Genomic DNA, 22,141 nt, shown 5'->3' with positions numbered 1-22,141 from the left:
GTATCTTTAAAAAATATTTAAAGATACAAAATTTTATTTAGAAATCTTTTAACAACTTGCATTTTATATAAAAAGAACAAACAGACTTGGCTATTTACTGACCTTCCCATGCCAGTAAAGATCGACATAAAGTGGAGATTTATTATAAGAAAATAGGGTGTCATATATATGCATTATAAAACATCGAATTTTAATGTAACTTTCTCCCCAAAGAAAACAAAAAACTAAAATTGTCTCAGCAGAGAAGGATTTCTAATTACTTTTTTATTTTTGATGCATATTATCTGCCCCATCTGCTAACAAATTCAATGTAAAATTTTAAAATGCATAATTATAAAAAGTGTTTTTTTTACTTACAAACACATTTTAATTAAAAATCCTTGTGTAAAAAAAAACATTTTTCAAAGTGTAAAACTTCTAACATTGTCCTCATTGGAGGCAAATAAATGCTAATTTTTTTTATATCTAAAGCATACAAGTTAAAAATATTTCTAACTAAAATGTATTTTCAACATAAAATGTTTCTTCACTTGTTTGCTTCTAGGAAAAAATGTAAACAGTTTTTTTATTTTGTAAAGTTTAGTTATTGCAAAATAAATAGCATTTAAAACTACTTAAAACAAACAAAAAGGTAGGTAGATGAAAAAATAACTTTATACTGACATGCATAAGTTCAAGTGCAACGTGAACCAACATCTCGCTGCCCTAATCCCTACATAGTACCCCAGTAGATGTTTCCCCTGATAGTAGCCCCCTACACCAAAGTGGCAATGTGCCTTGTTTGGGGTGAAAATGTAATAAAAAAAAAAAATGAATAAGTGGAATTATTTGAAATCCAGATACTTATATTATAGTATTTTTGCATATTCTTATAGAAAATCACCCTAAATCTTAGTTAGATAAGAAATAAACAAATTCTTTCAAAAGCCTTTTTTTTTTTTTAATTATTTATTTACGTTTTTTAAAACAAAATTACATTTATTAAAATCCATTATTTCTGAGTAACTTTTTTTTTCCAGAAAGATAAAACCCTGAATTTTATCATATAGAAAGCAGAATAATGTAAAACTTTTTCTACTATTTTTAATTAAATTTTAAATGTTAAATTTTCCCCAAAAGTTAACAATTGGCGTTTTTTGTTTTGCACAAAAGTTAAAAAAAAAAAAAAAAAGAAAGGCTTTTGAAAGAATTTGTTTATTTCTTATCTAACTAAGATTTAGGGTGATTTTCTATAAGAATATGCAAAAATACTATAATATAAGTACCTGGATTTCAAATAATTCCACTTATTCATTTTTTTTTTTTTTTTTTTTTTTTTTTTTTACATTTTCACCCCAAACAAGGCACATTGCCACTTTGGTGTAGGGGGCTACTATCAGGGGAAACATCTACTGGGGTACTATGTAGGGATTAGGGCAGCGAGATGTTGGTTCACGTTGCACTTGAACTTATGCATGTCAGTACAGTTGGGGAAGCAGTGATCCGGAATGGAATTCCAAAGTCTAGCTGTTCTGGGGAAGAAACTACTGGAGTAGAAAGATCTTTTACATCTAGGGATCTCTACATTGTGGGGGTGGGATTTTGCAGCTTGTCGGGTCTGTCGAGGGTGTTCACGTCGTGGGGGCACAAGTGCTTGCAGTTCTTCAGAGCATTCACCATTATAATACTTGTAGAACAGGCAGAGGGATGCAACGTTTCGATAAAAAGCAAACTACGGAAGACAAAAAAAACAAAAAAAAACTTATTTTTCAGTGACAAAAATTTCAATGTATTATTAACGCTGAGGCTGGCCAGTACCAGATGGGTGATCATTTGTATGAGTTTGGTTTTTAATGTGTATGTGTGTGGGGGCCAGGCTCTCCAAAATGGGGAGGGGGGCAATTTAAAGCAGAATAAAAAAAATTATTTCAGCGCGTTTGGTCCACCGTAGTCGAAAGGCGGCAAACGTTTCCAAACTTGATCGAAAAAATAATATTTTTAACGCAAAGGGCACAATATTTATCAAATTTTTTTTTTTTGTATCGATTCTTCAAAGCATGCCCTGTTTAATAATGGTCATGCATTATTCAGCTCGCTAAAAAGAAATTGTTAATTTATTTATCAAAGATTTTAAAATGGCTTTTTTCGTATAAATATTAAAAAAAAATTTTTTTTTGTTTTGCTTAACTTAATTATTTTACTTAACATATTCACCGAATTTCACACTTCAAAACTCAAAAGCGGGATAATTAAACACAATCGAAGTTCTGATATTCAGACATCAAAATAAGGTATGCAAACAAGTTTGTTTTTTTTTTTGTTTTTTTAAATCTATAATCCCGTCCCTTACAACAACATAATATTTTGTTCAGTTTCAGATGATTATTTTAAGCATATTTGGAACCCCCTCAAAACAAGGGGGGGTTTTGTAAGCAAAAAAAAAATATATATATAAATATCGTTTATGAAAAATAAGTACACTGTTATAAAGTTCATTCTTCTCTTAATCGCTGAAAATTTCGTATTGATTGGATAATTACCAATTATAATTAATTTTTGGTAGATTTTTAAAAAGACGGTCTGTCAAAAAGTACTTACCTGCCCCCCCCCAGTTTTGGCGGTGCCTAATAAAGTGGGACCTATTAGATTGAAGACCCCTTTTTTTTTTTTTTTTTTTTTAGACCCTATCCAACAGGGAAAGGCTAGTTGTAGATGCACTAGCCCAGATGTAATAGTACTCTCTGCATGGGCAAATGGTGGCCTTGTAGAAATACAGGATAGTCTCAGGTGTGAGTAGACTTCTAGCTCAATAGAGAGAACCCACCTTCCTTGCAGCAGCCTTCGCAATGTCCTCAATGTATTTGTTCCAGTTCATATTGCCTGTGAATGTTAAGCTGAACAGTTTTAAAGAAGGATTCTCAGGTAGTGTTGTCATGGATACCGGTAGTTGGAGAGGCATCTTGTGATTGTTAAAAGAGAGCAGCTTTGTCTTACTAGCATTAAATGTTACCATCTATTTGCAACCCTATTTTGCTACGGTCTGGAGGTTATTTTCTAACGATTCTGCCATTGTCTTAGATTTCTGTACATCCATTCTTCCCTTGTGCATGTTATAGAGCATTGTATCATCAGCAAATATACCCATCTCGGGCACAATATTATCAGGGAGATCATTTATGAATATCGGGTATAATAGTAGTCCAATGATTGACCCCTTGAGGCCTTCTTGCATTAATGTTATGCTGCTTGAATGTACATCCATCAATGACAACCTGGATGGTCCTATTGTCTAAGAAGCATTTAATTATATTTAGTATACATCCAGTTATACCATATGATTTAATTTTCATTAGCAGTCTTTCGTGCCAGACTTTGTCAAAGGCCTTGGATATATCAAGGACTACAGTCGTGGCCTTCGTTATAAAGATGGCCGGCCAACTGAAAAAATGACGTCATCGCCGAGGTCCCAACAAGCAAGATATGTAGAACTCTTAGACTGTCAATAATGAACAGTAATTTTTACAGACAGCGTTACAAAACTTCAAAATTGGATTAAAATAAAGAAATAAAGAAAGAACACGATGATTTATACTGAAACTCATCTAATATTAATAATAAAAAAATAATTAAAAAACACACAAGTTGTTTGTTTAAGTATATTATAAGCAATTGAATATTTCGTTGTATTATAGATTTTAAAGATTAGAATGCATTCTTTAATTACTTATAAATTACATTTTAAAAAAGTGAAGGAACACGATTTGATTTGAAATAAACTTGAAGTTTATTTAATGTAATTAAATGAAAATTATGCATGTAAGATTATGAATATTTGAAGCAGAACACAAGCAAAACATTTGATATGAGTTAAGACAATAAACAAATATTAAAATTAAACTACTTTTTAAATCAAAATGAATATTTTTTAATCAAAATGAACCACAATATTTTTTCAAAATCAAAAACAATATTTTTAATAAATTCATGAAATATTGCACAGTAAAAAAATAATTAACCTAAAGAAAAAATCATGTTTCTTATTTAAGATTATTTCACCACATAACAAAAATAACATGAAAAATCATTTTTTATATCCATATTTTCAGTTTAAAATACGTGGGTTTGTATTACTGTAAACATACATTCGAAAAAGTTGTCAAAAAACAAATATATAACAAATAAATGTTATCAAAGGCAAGATAAGTTACTTTTCTACCAAACTGGATATATTTTTCGTGTTTTTATTCAATGTAACATGTTTATTCAGCTCGAAAAACATACAGTGTTTACCGATGTATTCGAAAATTCCAGATGGCGTCTGATTCTTAACAAATTCCTAATGAACCGCCCCCCTTAAGTAAACACTTCATCAAATCTCCACACTAACGTAATGTACTTCCGGGCCTTGATAAGTGATGATCTCTGTGTAAAAAAAATTAAAAAAAAAATTGCTTCTCATCACCTTGGAAAATCTCATCAGTTTGCCCTGTATTTAAGAATTCAGGTGATCGGCCATCTCCCTCTCAGTACAGGCCAATAGGTCTCCTGTGCGTCATGAGTAAATTGCTGGAATCTGTGTTAAATAGAGAAGTAATCAACCATCTCAGCAAAAATAACCTTCTTAGTGACACACAATATGTTTTGTTTTTGTTTTTTGTTTTTTTTATTACATTTTCACCCCAAACAAGGCAAATTGCCACTTTGGTGTAGGGGGCTACTATCAGGGGCAACAACTACTGGGATACTATGTAGGGATTTGGGCAGCAAGGTGTCGGTTCACGTTACACTTGAACTTCTGCACGTCAGTACTGTTGGGGAAGCAGGGACCTGGAATGGAATTCCAGAGTCTAGCGGTTCTGGGGAAGAAACTACTGGAGTAAAAAGATCTTTTACATCTAGGGATCTCTACAGTGTGGGGGTGGGATTTAGCAGCCTGTCTGGTTTGTCGAGGGTGCTCACGTCGTGGGGGCACAAGTGATTGCAGTTCGTCAGAGCATTCACCACTAAAATACTTGTAGAAAAGGCAGAGGGATGCAACATTTCGTCGATGGGACAGAGGCTGAAGCTTAGATGCCAGTTCAGGGCCTATCAGGTTTGCGACTCTCTTTTGAACCTTGTCAAGGAGCGAGAGACTAGTAGCAGATGCACTAGCCCAGATGTGGCAGCAATACTCCATACATGGGCGAATGGTTGCCTTATAGAGGTACAGGATACTTTCGGGTGTTAGTAGTTTTCTAGCACGGTAGAGAGAGCCCACCTTTCTTGCAGCGGCCCTGGCAATGCCTTCAATGTAATTGTTCCAACTCATGTTTCCTGTGAACGTTAGGCCAAGGAGTTTGAAAGATAGACTCTCAGATAAAGAGTCGTTGGCCATTGCTATGGGTGGTAAAGAGGGTTTCTTGTAATTATTGAATGAAACTAGTTTAGTCTTGGCAGCATTGAACGCGACCAGCCACTTTTGTCCCCATTCCACTACAGATTGGAGGTCTTCCTCTAGTGTTTCTGCCATTTCTTTAGAAATGTGTTCATTCGTCTTCCTGTCATGCCTGCCATAGAGTGTAGTGTCATCAGCATATATACCTATCTCAGAGGCAATGTTTCCGTTCTGCTAGATCTACAGCAGATGTGCTTACAGTTATATCTCATAGGATTAGTGAATCTATCGACGAAGCAACCTTTCTAGGGCAATTGCTCTTGACATATTAAAAGGTGTTTTATAGGGTATGGCATAAAGGCCTACTTCACAAGATATCCAGCTATGGTATAGCTGTAAATGTCTTCTCAATTATTAAATCATTTCTCTCTGATAGATTCATAAGAGTAGTAGTTGATGGACAGAAATCAGAAGCTCACAGTATTAATGCTGGAATCCCTCTGGGGTTCATCCTGGGCCCAACTCTCTTCCTAATCTACTTTAATGATCTTCCAAATCACATCCTTAATGCTGATGACTCTAGCATCTATGGTAGCACATCTAAGACCGTAAATGACCAAGTTCTCTCCGATTCTCTCTCCTCTGATCTTGAGCAAGTGGTACAATAGGGAAAGTGGCTGGTTACTTTTAATGCATCTAAAACTAAGCTTTTATCTTTACATCATCAACGCTCTGATCCCCATCTGGCATCAACTGAAATGAATGGCCCTCATCTGGGTGAGGCCTCATGGTTTGACAAGGTTCTGGGCTTGACCTTTACTCCTGATCTGAAATGGAACATGTACATCAAATCCGTTGCCAAGGCTGCTGGAAAAATGGTGAAATCCTTTTATCGATCCAGCAGATGTCTCACTGCTGATGCAATTCTCTATTTATATAAGAGTCAGGTACGTCCAAGGATGGAGTACTGTTGCCACATTTGGGCAGGAGCTGCTAGAAAGGACTTATCCTGCCTTGGTAGAGTTCAAAATAGACTTTGTAGCCTCGTAGGGGATGACCTTTTCTCTTCCTTGCAACCTCTTTCTCACAGAAGAGATTTTGCAAGTTTGTCTTTGCTTTATCATTATTTTCATGGCAAGTGCTTGACTGAGTTTCAATCTATGGTCCCCCCTCGCCAAACTTTCACAAGAAACACTCGTGTAGCTGAAAACACTATTAATAATTTCCCACATTCTTTATCTGTGCCTAAACCTAAACGTAGATTCCATGAACAAAGCTTCTTTCTTAGAACTGTACGCCTGTGGAACTGTCTTCCATTTTCCTGCTTTCCAGCTGACTACAATATGGTTGTCTTCAAGTCCAATGTAAACACGTTCTTAATAAGCCGTTCCCTTTAACAAATTTACTGAATTTCCATTACTGACAATTACTGTATTGTCCAATTGACTACTGTACACTTAAACCCTTATCCTCAAATGGCTTTTTGGCCTTGATAAGTGGTTATGCCTATGTAAAAAAAAGCTGTTTAAATAGTAAGGATGTATCTTTTTTAGAGGTATTTTTAGAAATTTCATTGAAGCAGTGTTGAAATGTTTTAGCTTGGTTGTGCAAAAATACATATTCAAAATGTTTAGAATATTTCACAAAGCCAGTGAAATCATTGCAAAACCAAATCAGAGTTTGCATAGTTTTTGATAGTTGGTCCTGAGACTGAAAATTCACCAAACTGAAATGGGATAATTTCATTTTAGTAATAACGCCAGTTTTTTTTTTTTTTTGCTTCTGGCCCATTTTCATAACACATGTTATAATGTTAATTGTGTTTCAAGACATATTTATACATATGTATGTATATATATATATGTTTTGTGTGAGTTTTTTGTGTGTAGCATTTTTCTTATTCTTTTACATCAACCTTTGATTCCTCTCAATATCCTATCAGTCCTGACATTTATATCTCTCCTTGCTCATTGATAGATTGTTACGCCAACAACCCAAACAATTTTCTTTTGGTTAAAACTTCTTCTTTGAAACCCTTGACTAAACTAGTTATCATAACATTGTTCCTAGTCCTCTGACTCATTTATCTCTTTATCACTCAGTTACTTTTAACAAAATTGTTTTAGAGAACACCAGTTTATCTAACCCTTTGTTTAGTCTATGGCCGCTTTGTCTCAATCGCTCAGCCCCTGTTTAGTGAGATTATTCAAGACAATTTCAGCCTATTTTATCTCTCAAGTCACTTTTGACGAGATATTTGAGACAATTACAGTTGACACCTGACCTAACAGGCCAGAGGTATTATCGTTGCCCCCCGACTTAACATTATACAATAATAATAGCATTTCCCCTTTTTGAGTTGTAATACAGTTTAACCTTATACTTTAGTATCAGCAGATCTATCTAATTTGAGCACTGTTTATTCACTCACTACTTTCTAATTTCTGCCATCCTCTAAACTTCTTTGTTCGTAAACAAATCCACCAAAATCCAGTTACTATTTTCTGATAGGTTATGTTGCATATCCTGGAAATTTGATCCATTGTTTGAATTCTGTCAACAACTTTGAAACTGTCTACAGAAAAAAAATCATCGCTATTTACATGTTCCATCTCTATAACCAAGGATTCTGAGCACCTCAAACCTTTCTTTTTATCATAGTGGTATTACAAGGTGCTGCATCTCAGCATTATGAAGAGTTTTAGTTTCAAAGAATAATTTCCTCCATGTCAAGTGTTCTATCTATGCAGTTTTGCTTTTATTTCCAAATTAAAACTACTTAACATTTTAATATTTCAGTGTTCCTTATTTATCTGAATCCATGTAGCAAATTACCAACAAACAAAGCATCAGACATGGTGAAAAACCTTGCAAATAAAACCAAAATTGCTCAGCACAGCCCATGCTAAATATGAGCATCTTTTCTTTTTCAGTTTCTTTTTCAAAAAAAATAAAAATAAAACAAAATACAATGTCTTCATATTTAATATTTTTCACAATGACAGGATTGACAGTCAATTATAAAAGACCCATAAGCTTAGTACAAAATTACTACTCTTTAAAGAAATAAGTCAGACTTATTTTTTAGTACTTTAGTACTTATATTTACTTTTTCATAACGGTTTAAACATTTATTCTGGTCTTGCAAAGCCTTCAAGTTTTTTTTTTAAATTTTAAAACATTAGTAATTCATAACAATAAGACTACAAAAAAATCAAACACCAAACTTTTAAAAATATGTTTGTCAAAATTGTTTAGTTCAAATTTCTCTCTAAAACAAAACAAGATATTTGCTATGTTAAAATGAGTATAAAATAATATTACTTATGTTAATGCATAACCCACCATAAGACTAGAACATTTGTTTTTAACATATGACTGACAGGACCAAAGAAAATGGAAAAGTAAACAGAAAAGTAAAAAAATAAATAAATAAAACGGACAAATATACTTACTGACTGGTGTATAATCATTTTCCTTTTTTTTTCTCCAAGTTTTCCACTTTTGGTCATTATTTTTTTTTTTGCTTCTCTTTTTGCGACTAGTTTTTGTTTGTAGTAACGCTTATTTTTCTGTCTTTTTTCTACATATTGACCCTTTTTTGATAAAAGGCAAGAACACGGCATCCAAAATAAATATATGTAACATTGTCATTACAAACAAAGGTAAGAAATAAATAAAAATCTGCAGTCGGCATCTTTTCCTTTTTTATACAAAAGTTTTTTAGGACTTATTTTCGGCACCCCTTAAAAAAAAGTCTCTTGTTGTCACATATCCATTTTAACTTGGCACGCATTTCTCCTTCTCACCACATGCAGGCCAGTCAGACAATTCTTGTCTGTGACTTCACATGTCTATTTCCTTCGTCATAGTCTTTCTTTCTCTCCAAACACGTAATGCATTATTTGTTTCTTTTCCCCTTCCTCTTCTTGCGCACACTTCCTAATTTATATGTGCATATTTTTCTACTACTGCTAATCTCTTTGCATGCTAGCCATCCTTCACTGCTGCTGATACTTTCTACATGCTCACACACACTAAGTTACATATGTGTTGGGAACTGTAGCATTTCCTATTTATTGTGAAAAGCATACACACATATACATTCGATTAAACAATAGTGACTATTCCTGTTTGTTTTTTTATCCATTGTTTCAAGTTAGTGGGCCAAGGATCTAATGTTCTGTTGGAATAGGAAGAGGAATTCGCTATATCTGAAAACATTTTTTTATATTTACGAGTCTTTGTTAGGCATGTGATGAGTCACAAAATAAAAAAATGGTGAATCTATTGAGAAAATCGAACAGCTGAATAACATCTTACTTTATTATATAAATTTATTGTAAAGTGATCACACACTTGACTAGAAAGTATAGGATGGAAAAAGTAATCACTTTATTTCTCACATTGTTACCATACAAAACCATTAATTACAGAGAAAATATTTTTGCATTGTGTCTAAGATGTTGGTTATTATTCAATTTACTATTTTTTATGTTTTAATAAATTTTCAATTTTCTTCTTTGAAGAAGTTGTTACAATAAATGCAACAGCAGAGTTTAAAATTATGCATAAATGATTGAAGTTTTATGAAAGAATATTTGGGGATGAAACCTCAACTCATATTGATTATGCCAACTCAACCAAGGTAATAAATAATGTAGACGTAGCTTATTTTAAAAGCTTAATTTGCACCTCTAATAAAAGAATTAATAGTCAAACATGAAGCATAAAATAAATAATAAAACTTCTCTTAAAACAAAACAACAAAAGGATTCATTTGAATGGCAGAAAGTGAGACTGTCTGAACGCAAAAATGAAAAATAGAAAGTTCTTTGGGTATGTAGGTAAGACAGCAGTCCTTTATGAAATCCCAGATCGTCCACCAGTTATCCTCAGTGAAAATCCACTATGCTGGAGTGTTCAGTGGACAGGGACAAGAGCGAGAAAGGAGTTGTCTGCCTTTGCAGCTTGTTGGGTTCTCTCTCTCTCTCTCTCTCTCTCTCTCTCTCTCTCTCTCTCTCTCTCTCTGCTGGCTAACTGAGGTTTCCAAAGGGGCTAAAGAAGTTCCTTAAATAGCAGAGTGAATCAATGCACTCTGCCAGCCGATGGGTCAGTGTAGCAAAATCACTTCTCGGGGGAGGGAGCATCGATTTGCAAGAAAAGACAAATCTTTTATTTTATTTCTATTTTTTGCAACTACTACTCTATTTCTCTGTCAGCTTTCCACCAAAGTAGAATTTGTGACTGCTACATCACCCTATTCTTAGGTAGAACACTGACATAGAAAAAGAGTAGTAGATGTAAAAAATAGAAATACCAAATAAAAATTGTCAATTCAGTTTAAAAACTAATTGTTTTTACAGAAAGTTTTTAAAATAAAAGAATGTTCTTGCTTTTTAGTAAAAAGTTGTATTCCTTGCTGATGGAAATGAAATCATCTTGTTTTTCAGTGAAAAATATAAAGGAAAATTGTTTATATTTGGAGAGCAAAATGCATCTTTTCTATGAAAAGTATGTTTGGGGGCAAAAACAAACAGAACTTATACAAAAGCATATTCTATATATAGAGAGTATGACATAATTTCTTTGGCCAATGTACTCATCGACCACTACATGTGGTGGTGACATAATTGCCTTTTGGAGTAATCATTTCAGATGTATGAGCATGTTGATGCTGTGTGTATGCAGGGAGAATGTGTAGATCTTGTGTTTTTATGTCAAGAAAGGCTCTTTTTTACCCTATCAATAGTTACTGTCTCTTTTCTGCCATTAATGTCAAGAATGAAAAGTTTGTCAGTTCGTAAAAACATATGATAAGGTGGAGTGAGAGATGCTTTCAGTGTCCTTTCTCAGAAAAATGTAAGTCCATGATGAAATGTCTTTAGATTGAAGATTTGATGGTCTGTTTACTAGGATACATAGGTGGGAACTTACTGAAATAAGCTTGCAGTCTTTTTGTATACAGAGTTGTATCAGTTGATGTTAAATCTATTGAGGTCAGCATCTGATCTGGCAATGAGGTACTCCATAGACAAGTTTGGCTGGAGAGTATTGCAGGTCCTCTTTGATAGCTGTGTGACAGCCAAGAAGGACAACAGGTACATATTTGCTCCATTGCTGTTGGTCATGATAAGCACACAATGCAGCTTTCAATTGGCGATGGAAACATTCTCTCATTCCATCAAAAATAGTGTGATAGCTAATTGTGTGAATATGTTTGATCCCTAAAATCTTCGAAATTCATAGAATAGGTGGGGATTCAAACTGTCCACTATGGTAAGTTGTAATGATTGTAAAAACTACATAACGTGATATTCAGCCAGATATAAAGGCTCATAGAAGGATATGAGTAAATCTCAGACTGACCAGCTAAGCCCCAGCCAGATCAATATGAACATGGTTGAACTAATCGTCTGGAGTGTTTTATGTTCCAAAGGGTGCATAGATATACTTGTGCACCTTTTACTTTTGGCAGGATACACAGGAACATGTCCAGGCAGTGATGTCATGCCTCATATTTGGCTAGAAAAATCTAGCTATAATCAGTTCACTGTGGCTTTGAGTCCTAGCTGTGCAAGATTGTGTAAGGCATGAAAGACAACCCTAGGATGAGTTATTGGAACATAAGGCCTAGGTAAATCTGTTGAGGTGTCACAGATAATCAGTGTGTCTAAAATGGGCATGAGCAGATATATAAATTTGCAAGTTGCAAATTAAGGTGATGACAGATTCAAAGTGTGCAAACCTAGTTGGGCATCTGCTGTAAGTAGATATCTAAAAGTCAGGATGTAGAATTAATAGGAAAGCAGAACAAAGCATCTGCTGCAACATCCTGTTCACAAGAAATGTCAGATGTCATTCGTAAATTGCAAAACCAAATCCAAGGGGTGAGTTTCACAAGAAGAATAATTGTTTGGCTTAGAACACAGTGTGAACGTAAGTGGATGGCAATCAGTGTAGATCAGAAATTGATGGCCCTCGGGTGAATGTTGAAAGAAAGGTACATAACTAGGAGTTCACAGCCAAACATGCTGTAACATTGTTCTGCTAGTTTCAACTGTCTAGAAAAATATGCTAGAGGTTGTAATTGGTGCTGGTGCTGCTATTACAACAATGCACTAGGCATCAATGATCAGTGAAAACTTGGCATTACTCCTTAGATAGATTACATGTGTTTGGTGACTTAAATATCCCTCATAAAAATCAGCTTGGTTTCTCAGGTTGCACGGATGCAGCTGAATGCTCTGCATAGAGCTTTTTTATAACCCAATCCCTCACTGGCAGTAATGTTCCCAACTCACCTCCCATATCGTGAACACCATCAGGCTTCACTTCTAGACCTATTCCTCAACACAGTACACAAGAATTGTGAGACTAATCCCCACAGTCCACTTGGAAATGCAGACCACCTAGTAGTATCAGTTGCCATCACACTTAAATCCCAACTCCAAAATGAGGAGTCCTTGTTCAAAACAACAAGGTACTACAAAAGGGCTAACTGAGAAGCCATCAGAGAACACATCAGAGATGCCCCATGAACAAATATTTTCTCTCTTCCTGCTGAAGTGTGCCAATGAGATAACTGAATGGTGCAAAACAGGCATTGAAGCACATGTTCCCACATGGATGTATCATAAGCCCCACTCACCCTCATGATTCACTATAGATTATGAAGCTGCCAGTATGCACTCTGCTGGGTCATATATCATAAGTTAAATACAAATAAGCAAAAATTCATAGATGCTAGATATCATTGTAAGAGAGAAATAGCGACAGCCAAAAGAAAGCAGGTTGAAATAACCAGTGAATGCATAGAATTGCAAAAATGGGAACTTGTGATTTCTGGAAAATCTATGATAGTGTAGTGAATAAAAAGCAATCAACAATTCCCCCACTATCCAACAAACAGAAGGTCACATGCACAACAACCGAGAAGGCAGATCTATTTGCCCTGCAATTCCCTTCCAACTCCACCTTAGAGCCAACAAAATCCCTCCGAAATTTTGCTATGCAGACTGAAACCACACTAGATAATGTGAAAATCACCCTTGCTTATATCCACAATATCATAAAATATTAGATATTTCCAAGGCGTGTGAGCCTGATCTCATCCCTTCTATACTAATTAAGAAATATTCAGCTGAGCAAGCCTCCATACTTTCCAACCTCTACCATAAATGTAACTGAATTTTTGGAAGATGAACTCTGTGGTACCAGTGTAGAAGAATTTCTGTAAAAGGACTGACCCTCTCAATTATCACCCATCAGTCTTCTCCCCCTCTTCACTAAAATCTTTGAGACCTTAATTAATCAAGTACTAGTCCACCACCTTACAAAAGCAAATCTTCTCTCTGACAAACAGTATGGATTTAGGCAATGTTGGTCTACTGCAGATATTTTAACAGTCATCTCTGAGAGCATAGCTATGCACTGGATAAGGCAAGGAAGACAGGACTGTAGCAAGACCGTCTTAAAAGACAAGATGGCCGGTGGGCAAAAATAATTTAATCTGCTGACGTCATCACGGATAGTCCTTAGTTGCTTGACACCGGTAGTCACTCGTAACTCGTAACGTCTTGAAGTCAGTGTAATATTTCTTTTTTTTTATTAAAATGCTTTCACGGTGCATCGTTCCAAATTGCAGAGGAAATTATCGTAAAGGACCAAAAAGTGACAGTATTTTCATTTCCGAAAGATAAAGAATTATAATGCAGTAAAAAAAAAAAACGATTTTACACCATCTCCATTCAGCAAAGTAAGTTTTAACGTGCTCCCCCCTGTATTTAACACGATGTAACTATAATTTAATTCAAGATTATCATCCTAAATTTTTTACCATTCAAAAGAAGAAGCTTCAAATAAATTGCTAATATTAAAAAAAATTTTTTTACAGCATACAAAACTAATGAAAATGCGAGACAACATCGACTCTTTAAAACACGTTCTTTTGAAGAGATGATTTTTTTAAGCTGTTGACACAGACACACATGTTTTAAAAATCTAGCAAAAATTAATTTTCCTGAAATTTTTCAATATTTAAAAATAAATTATGCCGGCTGATAAAATTTTTAAACTTTTTTTTAAAGCTAGAAAGATAAAATTTAAAAATACTTATTTTATATATATATATATATATATATATATATATATATATATATATATATGAAACTAAACTAAAAAAAAAAAAAAACGTGCGTTCACTCGTGGTCTTTAAGTTCATTTCATTAACGTAATTGGGTCTGTATTACTGTACACATAAATTCGAAAAAGTTGTCAAAACACAAATATATAACAAATAAATGTTATCAAAGGCAAGATAAGTTACTTTTCTACCAAATATTTTTCGTGTTTTTATTCAATGTAACATGTTTATTCAGCTCGAAAAACATACAGTGTTTACCGATGTATTCGAAAATTCCAGATGTCGTCTGATTCTCTCTTTAACACGGTAAGTTTGGGATAAGGTGTTATAAATAAAAAAACCATACAAAATACTATTAAAAACCAGCCGAATATATGTCAACCTATGTCACGGTAACATATATAGAGTGAGTTTTTAACAGTATTTTAACAAGGTGATGAGAAGCAATTTTTTTTTTTAATTTTTTTACACAGAGATCACCACTTATCAAGGCCCGGAAGTACATTACGTTAGTGTGGAGATTTGATGAAGTGTTTACTTAAGGGGGGCGGTTCATTAGGAATTTGTTAACATTGGACTTGAAGACATCCAAGTTGTAGTCCAGTGGGAAGCAAGCAGACGGAATAGAGTTCCACAGGCATGCAGTTATAAGAAAGAAGCTTTGTTCATGGAATCCACGTTTTGATTTAGGCACAGATAAAGAGTGGAGGAAATTTTTCACAGTGGATTCGGCTAGACGGGTGTTTTTCCCCTTAAGACAATGTTTAACCAGTTTTGTAAGTATGGGCACTAGCTCTGGTTGAAGTTTTTGGAGTACTATAATTGGAATACCGTCTGGGCTGGTTGCTTTATTGGAATCAAGGTTTTTGATTAGCGTGTTTTCTGATACAGGAGGAAATATAGGGGGTTGGCGGCCTTAGTCGCAAAGGGTAGAATTAGCTGCAAAGTTCTTGGCAAAGAGATTAGCTTTGTCTGATGTTGACAAGATTACCTCAGGTCCATTGATAATACTTGGGATAGCGCACACGCTTCTGTTCAGGACCCTGTTTGCTATTTGCCAAAATTAGTTGGAACCAAGCCGCTGCTCAGCTACTTTGGACTTGACAGACTGAGCATACAACTCTCTTGTGTGCTTTATTACTTTTTTACAGTGGTTGCTGGTCAGTCCTGAAAGCAGCTTTAGTCTTAGTACATCTATTATGTTTTAAGCAATGGAAAAAGTGATTTCTATGCACAATGGCAGCAGCACATTCTGGAGAGAACCATGGTTGGCTTTTAGGTTTCTGCTGGAACTTTTTTGAGGGTATGAAACTGTCTATTCCTACAATTAACCATTCCATCAGGTCTGATACTATAGAGGACACATCCTTTTTAAACATGGAACGCAGAGATAGATCTGATATAAATGTACGGAAGCTATCCTAGTCAGCCGTAGAGTATCTATATACTGTACGATGGAGAGGTATGTCTGAGGACTTATTACATTTCATTTTTATCTTAATTGATACAACAGAGTGGTCCAAAGATCCAAGTGGAGACGGAATGGAAACTGAACATAGTTCAGGCAAGTTGTGAGAAAAATGTCTAGGAGACTTGTATTCTGACGGTCAGTGTTGGGCACACGGGTGGGTTCGTGAACAATCTGAGTGAAGTCATAAGTATAGGCACATATTCCATGCCCATAGCGATCTTGGAGGTCAGATTTGGAAGTTAACTAAGAGTATCCTTTAATTACGAGCTCATCTAGGGATGATGAAGGAATGGAATACAAGATAGAACAACTTAGCAGTGGATATGTTAGCAATATCAATGCCTAATGCAGCAGTAAAAATTAATAAGTCATGTAGGGTTCTAGTGCACATAATATATAGCACCCAATCAAATGGTCAGCTTACAAAAGGGCTATCAATTAGCTAGATGTAATATGGCTGATAGCATTACTGAGATTACCATGCCCGATAAACACAATAGCAAGATTTCTGATGAAAACTTGAAAGAGAAAAAGGGACATGAAGAATTCAAGTTAGAAATTGATAGGTTACTGAAGCAGAAGACGGATTTGTTTATTTCGGAAGATAATGACATTGGCAGAACCAATATAGTAGAGATGCACATTGATACTGGGATGCATGAGCTTATAGTGAGCCATTTACACCTACAATATTCGCTTTGTCTAGATCAAACACACAGACACAGAACGAACTGTATGCAGTAGCACACATACACATGGAGTGGGGCATGCGCAAGCATGACATGGTTTAATGATACGCATGCATTTCCTGTGACCTCTGACATAGCCTTCTGTTTTCTTTCTCTTCTTTCTCTCTTTTGCTTGGCACCAAGCAGTGTACATGTATAAACCCACACGTTTCATAAGCATGCACTCGGAGAGCAGCAAACAGACTTGTGAGGTAAGGCGATTGATCCTTCATGGACTTTAATACCCACCAAAAACAATCAAACATAATCTCTTACCAAAAACAATCAATTATTCATAAAATTCAACGATACTATTGTTATATAGGGGTTATATTTTAGAAGATGACGTATGTATTATATTGTTGTTGTTGTTGTTGTTATGTTCGTCTTAGTAGTGTCTTAGAGGTTCATGTGTGTGATCATGTTTTGAGATGCTAGATATTATATATATTCATTGTGAGTGTTCATATTGTCTTAGGATGTTCATGTTTGTGGAGATAGCATATTGGAGACATAAACAGGGTATACATAAAGAGAGACAGTTCTGTATATATATATATATATATATATATAATAGACAGTGTACATGTTACTACAAGAGAGCCTAGCCTGTAATTCAACTAGAAGAGATTTTTGAATATCTTGATAGATAGACCGAGAGTGTGTTTGACATTTACGTTCAACAGTTTTACATATAATATAAACACGTTACCTTTCTCATTGTAATGATGAACACAGAAAGACGACAGTTATAAAAAACATGATGATCATTTATTCTTCGACCGGTCGGAAATGATTCTGTATTTCAGGGATTCAAAGTTGTTACATGGTTATCTCTAAACCCTCTCGCTTCCAGAGGGAGCCTTGACTCTAACGGAGAATCAGTCTGATCTCCTCTGCTTCTCTGATCTGACTCCCTTCTCTGGCTTCTCCTAACTGACTGATTCTCATTCTGACTTATCTAACTTCATAACTCATGACGTCACTGCATGACCAAGCGCATGCCTCTCAGAACACATGGCATGACATGCCTCCGTGTTTAAGCATGCATTGTTATTCACGTTTCTTACAAAGCCGACCCTCTAACATAATTTTCGTAACCCACTTTGCAAATAACATTTTCCATTGTCCATTTTTAAATTCCCTATTTTAATTTTCATTTTTATAACAGAAACAAAATTCACCATTACATTCCTTTTTCAATAAACATATATCTATTTTGTGTGAGCTAAACATTGGCAATTCCACATTTCTTATTTTCAATAACATTCTGTATTTATTTTAACTTATGATTGGAATTCTCAATTCCAAGTCTAGCTTCGCAAGTTCGAATCCTTGCTTATCCTATTTCATATTTACATTTAACTAATTCCCTTTTTTTTTACTTACATGAAAAGGGGACAGCCCTTATCCTGTAACACTATTGAACTTTTATAAAGTTTAAACACAATGAAACTTGCAGTTTATCTTCATCTGTTTGTGTACACCTACAAATGTTTTCATGTTATCTTGCTTATATGAATAAATATTTCTTGTATACTTTTTGTAACTTGGTATTTGGTTATAATTAATTACAGTCAAAGTTATTGAACACGTTATTTCTTTACCAATCGATATACACGATCCCAACAAGCTCATACGGAGATGCCAGTTGACGGAATGATGCAGTCTGGAGCAATTGAGAAATCAAGCAGCCCATGGAGTTTTCCTATAGTATTAGTGGAAAAGGAGGATGGTTGTAGGAGATTCTGTGTACATTTAAGGGCATTAAATGAAATCGTGAAAAAGTATGCCCAAGCGTTACTGGTTATTGACAATATATTAGCTTCTTTTGGGTCAGCAAAATACTTCTCAGAATTAGATTTAAAGTCAGGTTACTTGCAGGTTTAACTGAGTAAGAACATTAAAGAGAAAACTGTGTTTACCTGCCACTGTGGTTTATTTCGCTTTAATGTGATGCAGTAAAGATTTGCAAATGCCTCTGGGGTCTTCCAAGAATTGATGTTCATAGTTTTACAAGGGCAGAAGAGTTTGTGTTACTGGATTTTGATGATATACTAATATTCTCCAATACAATGGGAAACCATTAAAAGTATATAGATAAGTGTTCTAGGGTAGTTAACACCTCTATATCCGTGGACAATATGGATCTGTCTGGCTTATGTGATGCTAGATATTTCTACTTTCAAGCAGAGAGTACACTTGTAGTTCAACTACTCACAGTGAACTCCAGGACTCTTTCACCTTATAATTGTGCCCCCCTTAAACCAGACCACAACATTGGCACTGAAAGGATTTTGAAAAAGGACCCACAAGAATCTCTTTTAGATAAACGACTAACTTTTATTACACAAACTCATATTATTCCAATTTCTTTGAAAATAAAAAGATTGACAAGACAAAAAACTACTTTGGAAAAGTTACTTTTTCAAAAACCATGAGTAAAAAAAAATTTAATAACTGTGACCTTAAAAATTCTTTGTCGATAATCTGTATGACTTTTGTTCGTGATAAAACAATGAGAAAAGAAAGAAAAAAAGTATATTAGCCCTATGAAGGATTGAAGCAGCATTCACTCCATTATGAGAATTTGGGACAACTCGAATACTCAACTGGATTTTCATTATGAAAAGGGATTTCAATTCATTTTTATTCCAAATATTTCTGGACTCAGAATTATTCATGTTTTTTCCTTGAGAGTTAAAATCTTAATCAACCATGTTTTCTGCGGAAAATTGGACATTCTTTCTGTTAAACTACATGTATGTGAAGTTTGTCGAAGAAAAGCAGAGTAAGCTGCAGAAGGAGTTAAATAGACAGTAAGAAATGGAAAGAAACAAAGAAAAGGAGAGAAAGGAATTCAACAAAAAAATACTGGGAATGCAGATGCAGGGCAGAGGAAAAATTGGAACTACTAACTCTAGTAATAGCAAATAAAGACAGCAATGAGTTATACTAGAATTTTTTTCTAAACGCAATCTAGTTTAGCATTAGAAACATTTTACTACATTTCTAAAGAACATTTGACTTTGAAGCCTATTTTCGGACATTTGATGATTTCTTCAGGATAGATTGCAAGTCATTGAGCAAGCAAATGAAGGTTCATCTTTTATTACAAAAAGTTCATGGACTACATCATCCTGAAACAGACGAGCAAATTATCCTTCAACAAGGCAGTGAAATCTTTGATAGAATTATACTGTCCCAAAACCAGCTTATTTCATAATAGATGAAAATATATCAACCTGACCCACAAAGAAGGCCAAGATTGCACCACATTTGCTTCAGTCGTAAATAGATACTGTGACGACTTCAGACTATTCTCATTGACTGCCAACATCTTTAAGGTCCTGATTTTTATTCACAGTTTGGTGTCTACCAAGGACGCTGAACTCAGACACTGGGCACTAGGGAGCCAAACATAACCCTTCAACAATTGGCAGAGAAATTCCAAAAGATCTCGGAGAAGCAAGACTCTAAATATATTGAAGAGTCAGGAGTAGCACACATTAGAAAGGTACAAAGTAACAAAAAATCTTACCATCCTAACAGTCAAGCGAAAGCCAAACATTCTAGAAAAATCTCAAAAGAAGCTGGATTTGCCCCCATTACTCATGCAAACGATTTGGAGAACTTCACCAACAGAACGATTGTCCATACCGGTTTCAGAAATGTAATCTTTGCAGATACAACAAACACAAAACCTCAAATTGAAGGCTGAAAGGATCCCATAAAAGTTACGTGGATTCAAACTGAGGACGAAAATGTATGGAAGTACATTAGGGTAAAAATCAGGGACAAGGATGTTAGACTTCAACTCGACAGTGGTTTGGATTTGTCCATTATAAACCACCATACTTGGTACAAAATTGGAAAAACCGAGGATGATAACTAAGAGTTGCTCATTCAGTAACTGGAGAGAAAATAAGATTCGAAGGCAAGGTTACTACTAATGTAACATTGAAGGGAAAGGGATTGAAACTCAAGATGTTTGTGTTAAGAAACACGAATAATCTTTTTTGTATGGACTGGTTGTCAAAAAATGGATAACCTTACAGCCAAAGCTGAAAAACTAAAGAAAGACCTGAAAGAGTTATTCTCCAAATTTATTTTTGGATAAACTAGGCTACTGTACAAAAATAGATTAAAAAAAATGTGCAAAAGATCAATGAAGAACTGGACAGACTCGTCAGGACAGGAATTTTGACCACAGTCAACTACAGCGAATGGGCCACCTCCACCGTTATGTAAAGAAAAAATCTAAGGATATAAGAGTGTGCAGATTTCTCTACTGGGTTGGATGCAGCACTAAGGAATCATCATTATTCGCTACCCAGCCCTGAGAAAGTGTTTACTAAGCTAAATGGAGGGAAAATATTCTGAAAAATAGATCTGAGTGAAACGTACTTACAGATTCCCATTGAAGAAGAAAGCTCAAAACTTTTGTGTATTTCCACTCACAAGGGACTATTTAAATTCTGTAGGTTAGCTTTTGGAATCAAAGTCACACCAGCTATCTTTCAATAGATAATTAAATTCGATGTTGAGCAATCTTGATTTTTTCCATCGGATACTTGGACTATATTCTAGTGAAAAGCAGAACTATAGAACAACATAGAAAACACGTTTTTCAGGTATTCAAAAGAATAAATGAGTACAGCTTCACTGTTAAAGACACTAAATGTGCATTTTCCTTGACAAAAACAAGTACTTAGGGCAGATAATAGACAAAAATGGGTGATGGCCCAAACCAGAAAGGTCTATAGCAAAAAAAAAAATATGCCTGAGCCACACAATATAACAACATTGCGAAGTTTTTTAGGCTTAGCAAACTACTACCAATCCTTCATTCCCAATATGCACACATTGAGTATCATTTTTGTGGTAGCAAAATTCCACAGGTATGTCCATGGACAACACTTCAAATTACAAACAGAAAGGGTTGCCTACACTTAAGGTAAACAGGCACCAAAGATGGGGAATAATGCTATTGAATTACAACTTTGATATGGAGTTCCTTCCGTCAAAGGAGTTAGAACACAGACAGCCTATCCTGGTTAATACCAAGGAGTGGGAAACCACTAGAAGACTGTGATCACATCACTATGATCAGAGAGAGATTGCAGTTCAATCCTATTCAACACTGAAAGAACTCCTTGTTACCCTGGACAATATAAGGAAAGAAGCCAAAAGCGACAGCTTTATAAGAGAAACCTAGGAAAAACTGCAAACTAATGAACAAGTAGCAGAGGTTTTTTCAACATGCAACCAGGTATTACTATATCGGGAGAGAGTAATTGTTCTTGTGACCCTTCAAAAGAACATCTTAAAGGATTTTCACACAGGACACCTGGACACCACCAGAATGAAAAGTTTAATGCGTTCACATGTGTATTGGAGAAACATGGGTGAAGATATTGAAGAAAAGGTAAAAGCGTTCAGAG

The 22,141-nt window shown here is 34.9% G+C and overlaps 1 protein-coding gene across 5 annotated transcripts in view; it reads left to right on the top strand.

Moving 5' to 3' along the window:
* LOC145252671 (uncharacterized) overlaps positions 1–22,141 on the top strand; it is a 70,646-nt gene that overhangs the window by 6,806 nt on the left and 41,699 nt on the right. For 2 of the 5 annotated variants that reach the window (XM_080112485.1, XM_080112473.1), the window contains exon 2: positions 8,965–9,018. The exons of the other annotated variants lie outside the window; for them this stretch is intronic. The gene's annotated coding sequence lies outside the window, so the exon portion shown is untranslated. The remainder of the gene's footprint in view (positions 1–8,964; positions 9,019–22,141) is intronic. 5 annotated transcript variants of the gene reach the window in all.

Source organism: Euprymna scolopes, chromosome 3 (genome assembly GCF_053919585.1).
Source record: "Euprymna scolopes isolate OS-2025 chromosome 3, ASM5391958v1, whole genome shotgun sequence".
Classification (NCBI taxonomy): domain Eukaryota; kingdom Metazoa; phylum Mollusca; class Cephalopoda; order Sepiida; family Sepiolidae; genus Euprymna; species Euprymna scolopes.
The sequence above is the reverse complement of the archived record's forward strand: the minus strand, read 5'-3'. Positions and strand labels throughout refer to the sequence as shown.